This window comes from Aotus nancymaae, unplaced genomic scaffold (genome assembly GCF_030222135.1).
Source record: "Aotus nancymaae isolate 86718 unplaced genomic scaffold, 86718_ANA_hifiasm-v0.15.2.pri h1tg000022l_1, whole genome shotgun sequence".
Classification (NCBI taxonomy): domain Eukaryota; kingdom Metazoa; phylum Chordata; class Mammalia; order Primates; family Aotidae; genus Aotus; species Aotus nancymaae.
Genome location: NW_026988435.1, coordinates 43,989,201 through 43,997,574, shown reverse-complemented (window position 1 = coordinate 43,997,574; position 8,374 = coordinate 43,989,201).

Below are 8,374 nucleotides of genomic sequence, written 5' to 3'. Positions count from 1 at the left end.
CTCTGATAAAACAGACTGTAAACCAACAAAGATCAAAAGAGACAAAGAAGGGCATTATATAATGGTAAAGCGATCAATGCAACAAGAAGAGCTATAAATCCTAAATATATATGCACCCAATACAGGAGCACCCAGATACATAAAGCAAGTTCTTAATGACCTACAAAGAGACTTAGACTCCCCAACAATAATAGTGGGAAACTTTAACACCCCACTGTCAATATTAGACAAATCAACAAGACAGAAAATTAACAAAGATATGCAGGACTTGAACTCAGAACTGGACCAAGCAGACCTAATAGACATCTACAGAACTCTCCATGCCAAATCAACATAATGTACATTCTTCTCAGTACCACATTGCACTTACTCTAAAATTGACCACATAATTGGAAGTAAATCACTCCTCAGCAAATGCAAAAGAACAGAAATCATAACAAACAGTCTCTCAGGCCACAGCACAATCAAATTAGAACTTAGGATTAAGGAACTCACTCAAAACCACATGACTACATGGAAACTAAACAACCTGCTCCTGAATGACTGCTGGAAAAATAATGAAATGAAGGCAGAAATAAAGATGTTCTTTGAAACAAATAAGAACGAAGACACAATGTACCAGAATCTCTGGGACACATTTAAAGCAGTGTCTAGAGGGAAATTTACAGCAATAAATGCCCATATGAGAAGCAAGGAAAGATCTAAAATTGACACCCTAATGTCATATTAAAAGAATTAGAAGGGCAAAATCAAACAAATTCAAAAGCTAGCAGAAGACAAGAAATAACTAAGATCAGAGCAGAACTGAAGGAGATAGAGATACAAAAACCCTTCCAAAAATCAATAAATCTACGATGTGGTATTTTGAAAAGATCAACAAAACAGATAGACTGCTAGCCAGACTAATAAAGAAGAAGAAGAGAGAAGAATCAAATAGATGCAATAAAAAATGATAAAGGGGATATCACCACTGATCCCACAGAAATACAAACTACTGTCAGAGATTATTATAAACACCACTATGCAAATAAACCAGCAAATCTGTAAGAAATGGATAAATTCCTTGACATTTACACCTTCCCAAGATTAAACCAGGAAGAAGTTGAATCCCTGAATAGACCAATAACAAGGTCTGAAATTGAGGCAGCAATTAATATTCTACCAACCAAAAAAAGTCCAGGACCAGACAGGTTCACAGCCAAATTCTACCAGAGATACAAAAATGAGCTGGTACTATTCCTTCTGAAGCTATTGCAAACAATACAAAAAGAGAGAATCCTCCCTAACTCATTTTTTGAGACCAACATCATCCTGATACCAAAACCGGGCAGAGACACAACTGAAAAAGAAAATTTCAGACCAATATCCATGATAAACAATGATGAGAAAATCCTCAGTAAAACATTGGCAAACCAAATCCAACAGAACATCAAAAAGCTTATCCATCACAATCAAATCGGCTTCATCCCAGGGATGCAAGACTGGTTCAACATATGCAAATCTATAAACATAATCCATCACATAAACAGAACCAAAGACAATAACCACATGATTATCTCAATAGATGCAGAGAAGGCCTTTGACAAAATTCAACAGCCCTTTATGCTAAAAACTTTCAATAAACTAGGTATCAATGGAATGTATCTCAAAATAACAACTATTTATGACAAACCCACAGCCAGTATCATAATCAACAGGCAAAAAATGGAAGCATTTCCTTTTAAAACTGATAGAAGACAAGGATGGCCTCTCTCACCACTCCTATTCAACATAGTATTGGAGGTTCTGGCCAGGGAAATCAGGCAAGAGAAAGAAATAAAGGGTATTTAATTAGGAAAAGAGGAAGTCAAATTGTCTGTTTGCAGATGACATGATTGTATATTTAGAAGACCCCATCATCTCAGCCCATAATCTTCTTAAGCTGGTAAGCAACTTCAGCAAAGTCTCAAGATACAAAATCAATGTGCAAAAATTACAAGCATTCCTATACACCAATAACAGACAGAGAGCCAAATCATGATTGAACTCCCATTCACAACTACAACAAAGAGAATAAAATACCTGGGAACACAACTAACAATGGATGTGAATGATCTCTTCAAGGAGAACTACGAACCAGTGCTCAAGGAAATAAGAGAGGACACAAACAGATAGGAAAACATTATATGCTTATGGTTAGAAAGATCAGTATTGTGAAAATGGCCATACTGCCCAAAGTAATTTATAGATTCAATGCTATCCCCATCAACCTACCATTGACTTTCTTCACAGAATTGGGAAAAAAACCACCTTAAACTTCATATGAAATCAAAAAAGAGCCTGCATAGCCAAGACAATCCAAAGCAAAAAAATAAAAATAAAATAAAAAATAAAAAAGCTGGAGGCATCATGCTACCTGACTTCAAACTATACTACAAGGCTGTAGTAATCAAAACAGCATGGTACTGGTACCAAAACAGAGACACAGACCAATGGAACAGAAAAGAGGCCTCAGAAATAACACTACACATCTACAACCATCTGATCTTTGACAAACCTGACAAAAACAAGCAATGGGGAAAGGATTCCCTATTTAATAAATGGTGTTGGGAAAACTGGCTAGCCATATGCAGAAGGCTGAAACTGGATCCCTTCCTTACACCATATACAAAAGTTAACTCCAGATGGATTAAAGATTTAAAAATAAGACCTAACACCATAAAAACCCTAGAAGAAAACCTAAGCAATACCATTCAGGACATAGGCATAGGCAAGGACTTCATGACTAAAACACCAAAAGCAATGGTAACAAAGCCAAAATAGACAAATGAGATCTAATTAAACTTAAGAGCTTCTGCACAGCAAAAGAAATTATAATTAGAGTGAACCAGCAACTAACAGAATGGTAAAAAATTGTTGCAATCTATCCATCTGACAAAGGACTAATAACCAGAATCTACAAATAACTTAAACAAATTTACAAGAAAAAAACAACCCCGTCAAAAGTGGGCAAAGGATAGGAACAGACACTTTTCAAAAGAAGACACGTATGTAGCCAACAAACATGCAAAAAAGCTCATCAACACTGGTCATTAGAGAAATGCAAATCAAAACCACATTGAGATACCATCTCACGCCAGTTAGAATGGCAATCATTAAAAATCAGGAGACAACAGATGCTGGAGAGGAGAAATAGGAACGCTTTTACACTGTTGGTGGGAGTGTAAATTAGTTCAACCATTTGTGGAAGACAGTGTGGCAAATCCTCAAGGATCCAGAAATAGAAATTCCATTTGACTCAGCAATCCCATTACTGGGTATATGCCCAAAGTGCTTGGAACGTGCCAGACCCCTCGGTGGTAACCAAGCAACTCTAAGCCTCTGGAAGGATTGGCAAAATCTGAGACATTTGAGATTTCAAGAAAAAACTGTGGTTGACATTTCGTTTATTGTGCTATCTTAAACTTCGTTTGCCTAAGATGAGTTATTTGCTTTACTGTACTTGTTATGCTCTATACTAATCATATTTGGGGACACAAAGAATCGTGTGAAAAGTTAAAATGTAACTGGTAACTTTGGCCCTGCTGAGCTGTTCTTATACAAACAGAAACTCTGTAAAAGACACACCACATAGTCTGACTGCCGGAGAGAGAATGACAGCATGTAATAAGCTTCTTGTTGCAGAGAGCCTATAAACAGAGGTGGAATGGAGAGGCTCATTACCCAGATTCCTTTCCGGGAAAGGCATATTGATCATAGCCCTGGAAAGGGAATGCGACCCTTATGGAGAGCCTATAAACAGACACATGAGGGGCGTCTGTTTGGAGGGAAACCTCTGTGGTTGAGATAAGGATGTAAAAGTCTTTCTTCTCTCACTGCTCCTCCCGCCTGCATGGGGGTCTCCCTGCTCTTGCAGTTTTGTGGTCAGGCTGGTTGTCCTGTGTCAGATCCTGTCCTCCCTGCAGCTGTGAGTCCAATGTGTTTCTTGCTGATAGTTATAAGTTTATGTTTAATCTCTATTCTTGCTAAGGTGTATGGGTTTTTAGCTAACACACAGAAAGTAACTTTCACATGATTATGCTTTTACAATAGCATATTGTGATCTTTGGTCAACAGTTTTTGCTTATGTTTCTTTTTGTATAATTATCACTGAAACTTTGTGCAACCTCACTCACCCTCCCCTATTGAAAGAACCTAATAAAAAACTGAGGTTTTCAGGGGAATGTTAGACATCCACGGAGCGGCTTTATGTGGTGTCTCCCCTGGACCCAGCTTTAAAGAAAACTGTTTCTTTGTCTTTTCTTTCTTTTTCACCAACCACTGGATCACTTTGAGAGATCTTGAATCCACATTGATATATTGGGAGCTGGTCTCCGCAATACAAAGGATTGTAAATCATTCCATTATAAAGACACATGCACATGTATGTTTATTGCAGCACTGTTTACAATAGAAAAGACCTGTAACCAACCCAAATGCCCATCAAGCATAGACTGGATAAAGAAAATGTGGTACATATACACCATGGAATATAGTTGCAGCCATAAGAAAGGATGAGTTCATGTCCTTTGCAGAGACATGGATGAAGCTGGAAACCATCATTCTCAGCAAACTGACACAAGAACAGAAAACTAAACACCACATGTTCTCACTCATTAGTGGGTGTTGAACAATGAGAACACAGGGACACAGGGAGGGGAACATCATACACCGGGGCCTGTCGGGGGGTTGGGGTGCTAGGGGAGAGGTAGCAGGGGGTGGGGTATTGGGGAGGGATAACATTAGGAGAAATACCTAATGTAGATGATGGGGGGATGGATGCAGCAAACCACCATGGCACGTGTACACCTATGTAACAAACCTGCATGTTCTGCACATGTACCCCAGAACTTAAAAAAAAAATTGTTCAGTATTTCTTTTTTCTTTCTTTTTTTTCTGAGACGGAGTCTCGCTCTGTCACCAGGCTGGAGTGCAGTGGTGCAGTCTTGGCTCACTGCAACCTCCACCTTCTGAGTTCAAGTGATTCTCCTGCCTCAGCCTCCCAAGTAGCTGGGACTACAGGTGCGCACCACCACACCCAGTTAATCTTTTGTATTTTAGTAGATCGGGGTTTCACCATGTTGGCCAGACTGGTCTTGAACTCCTAACCTCGTGAGCCACCATACCCGGCCAGAAAGTTGTTCAGTATTTCTAAAAGGTATCTAGATGAACACATTTGAGATAATATCATGTAAGATGATTAACTGGGGGAGACTGCCCAGCTACACATTAAAAATCACATTAATAAACACTAGTAACAAAAACTTCAGGCACAGAGGCAAAAACACACACACAGATAGGATCAGGAGAGTCTGGCAATGGCCCTAACAAATGTAGGAATTTAGAAAACGTTCCAATTGGCAATTACTGAATCAATGGAATCAATGCTATTGGCTGACCAGATAGCAAACAGACCATGGATATATAATTTAGAAATATGCAGGCTGGGTGCGGTGGCTCAAGCCTGTAATCCCAGCACTTTGGGAGGCCGAGGCGGGCGGATCACGAGGTCAAGAGATCGAGACCGTCCTGGCCAACATGGTGAAACCCTGTCTCTACTAAAAATACAAAAAATTAGCTGGGCATGGTGGCGTGTGCCTGTAGTCCCAGCTACTCAGGAGGCTGAGGCAGGAGAATTGCTTGAACCTGAGAGGTGGAGGTTGCAGTGAGCAGAGATTGTGCCACTGCACTCCAGCCTGGCACCTGGCAACAGAGTAAGACTCTATCAAAAAAAAAAAAAAAAATATGCAAGCAACCATCAGGGCAAACAGAAGATTTGGTCGGGGAGAAGCTACCACTGCAGAGTAGGTCCTGGAGGTGGGCAGAAGTGAGGCAGCAGATTCCTTGTGATAAGCCTCTTGAAACTATTTAATGTTTAATAATGATGTAACTGTATGCATTATCTAGGGTTCTCCAGAGAAACAGAAACAGAACATATATAAGATGAAATAGAATATCTATCTATCATCTGTCTGCCTGTCTATATCTAGAAAGACTGATAAACAATAATTGGCTTACATGATTATGGAGGCTAAGAAATCCCAGGATCTGCAGTCAGCAAGCTGGAGACTCAGGAGAACCCATGGTGTAAGTTACTTTCCAGAAGCTGGCAGGCTACACACCCAGAAGAGCTGATGTTTCAGTTTGCGTCTGAAGTTAGGAAAAGACTCATGTCCCAGGTCAAAGCAGTTAAGCAGGAGGAATTCTCCCTTGTAAAACGGTCAGCGTTTTTGTTCTATTTAGGCTTTCAAGTGATTGGATGAGGCCCACCTGCCTTAGGGAGAGCAATCTTCTTTATTCACTCTACCAGTTTAAATGTTAATCTCATCCAAAAACACCCTCACAGACATACTGCTATGTGCTGAATTGTGCGCCCCCCCAAAATCCTAGCCCTCACCCCTGATGTCACTGCATAAGAGACAGGACATTTAGGAAGTAATTAAGGTTAAATGAGGTCATAAGAATGAGATTGTAATCCAACAGGATCGGCAGCCTTATGAGAAAAGAGAGATCACCACGTTCACACAGCAAAGAAAGGCCATGTAGGGACACAGGAAGAAGGCAGCTCTCTGCAAGCCTGGGAGAGATCCCTCACCAGGATCCGGCTGAACCTTGATCCTGGACTTTCCAGCCTCCAGAACAGTAGAGAAAATAAAATTCTTTTCTTTTTCTTTTTAAGCCACCCAGCCTATAGCATTTGTTATGGTGGCCTGAGGTAATATATATGTCTAGAATAATAATTGAGCAAATATCCTGTCACCTGATGCCTCATTCAAGTTGACACATAAAATAAACCATTACAATGTATTACTTGAATACAAAATAAAATTAATTTAAAAATCCTTAAGCCATTTCCTTTATGTATGAGTCCCAGTTGGAGGGTAATAGATTAGTGTGAATTTCATGTACTTATCACACTCTTAAATTCTATATTCTCACATCCATATATTTCCCTTTAAAAATCAATGAAATGTTGGCATATTCAGAAAATTGCTTTTTTTTTTTTTGCTCTATACTGTAGCCCATGTTGTTAATATTTCTATCTCTTTAGGATAGATTTCTAAAAGAAGTACTGATTCAAAGATGACTTGGCTATTTTTTAGGGCTCTTTGAAATTATTTTTCCAATTTACACTTTCCATCAGCAAAGCAGAAGATTGCTTACCTCTTGGACAGCTTTTGATCATTAAAAGCTTTGTTCATTCGATTTGCAGCTACTTAGCTATTGTGCATACGTTAATAAGGCTGAACACTTCTGCTCCGTGGCCATTTGTATTCCCACTTTGGCCAGCTGTTGGTTGACAGCCTTGGCATGTTTTCTACTGGACTCTAACATTATTCTTCTATTCTTGGTGCTTGAAAGGTATCTGGGATTTGTTTTAACGGCTGTGATAAGGCACACAGACACAGAAATGACTGTCTTAAAGGAAGGAGCTTTTTGTATTTATAGATCCCTAGAAACAGGAGGCACAGCTGCCACTCAGGGCCACTCAGCAAAGCACCAGCGGGGGTCAAGAGGCCTAAGGATGGGGGAAGGGGTGGGGTAGGAGGCTTTCTGTGGTTTCCGTAGGAAAGTAGGGAAGAGCCAGGGTAAGCAAGTTCAGGTTTGGCTAGTTGGAATAATTTCAGAGGCTTTGGGCAGGGGGATTGTGCCTAGGTGTCTGGTACCCTGGCTCCGGGGTGATGAGGGCAGGTGGATTTGGCCTGAAGGTGAGAGCTCCAGATAAGAGGGGGATGGGTGGGCGCTCTGGATTGGCAGGTTTGAATCTGAAAGGCAGGCTCCCAAGGGAGTCGTTGACTGGATCTAGGAATTAGCCAACCCTGAGAGAGGCAGTCCCTCCAGGGTCAACAGGGCTCCAGCTATCACAGCATCAGATACAGAAAATAACACATTTGACTTATCTCTGTATGATCTGCGCATGCTAAAGACAGTAAATTTTTTTGTTTTTATATTTTTCACTGTGATGATGCCTGAGACTTTGGACTGGGGCGTCTCATCCTGTGGGGCGAGATTCTCCCCTCCCTGGACCTCCTGATTTCCCTGAGCCTGTCCTTGCTGTAGCTCTGTCTTCCAACCTCGGGTTTTAAAATGTTTTTAGTGCCACGTGCACATCGTTGGGGGTTGTTCTGAGGATGAAATGGCAGGATGCATGGCCAGAATTTGCTGTTCAATAAATGTCAGCTTCTGCCCTTATATTTGTTACAAATGTTTTCCCCAGTATTTTTTCCTTGTAGCATTTTAATTTTAGCATATATAATTTTAAATCTTTAACCTTAAAAGGGCAGTGGCATAATGATTGAGCTCACGAGTCTGGTAACCAGACACACTGGTGTTTTGAATCTGGGTATGTCATTTA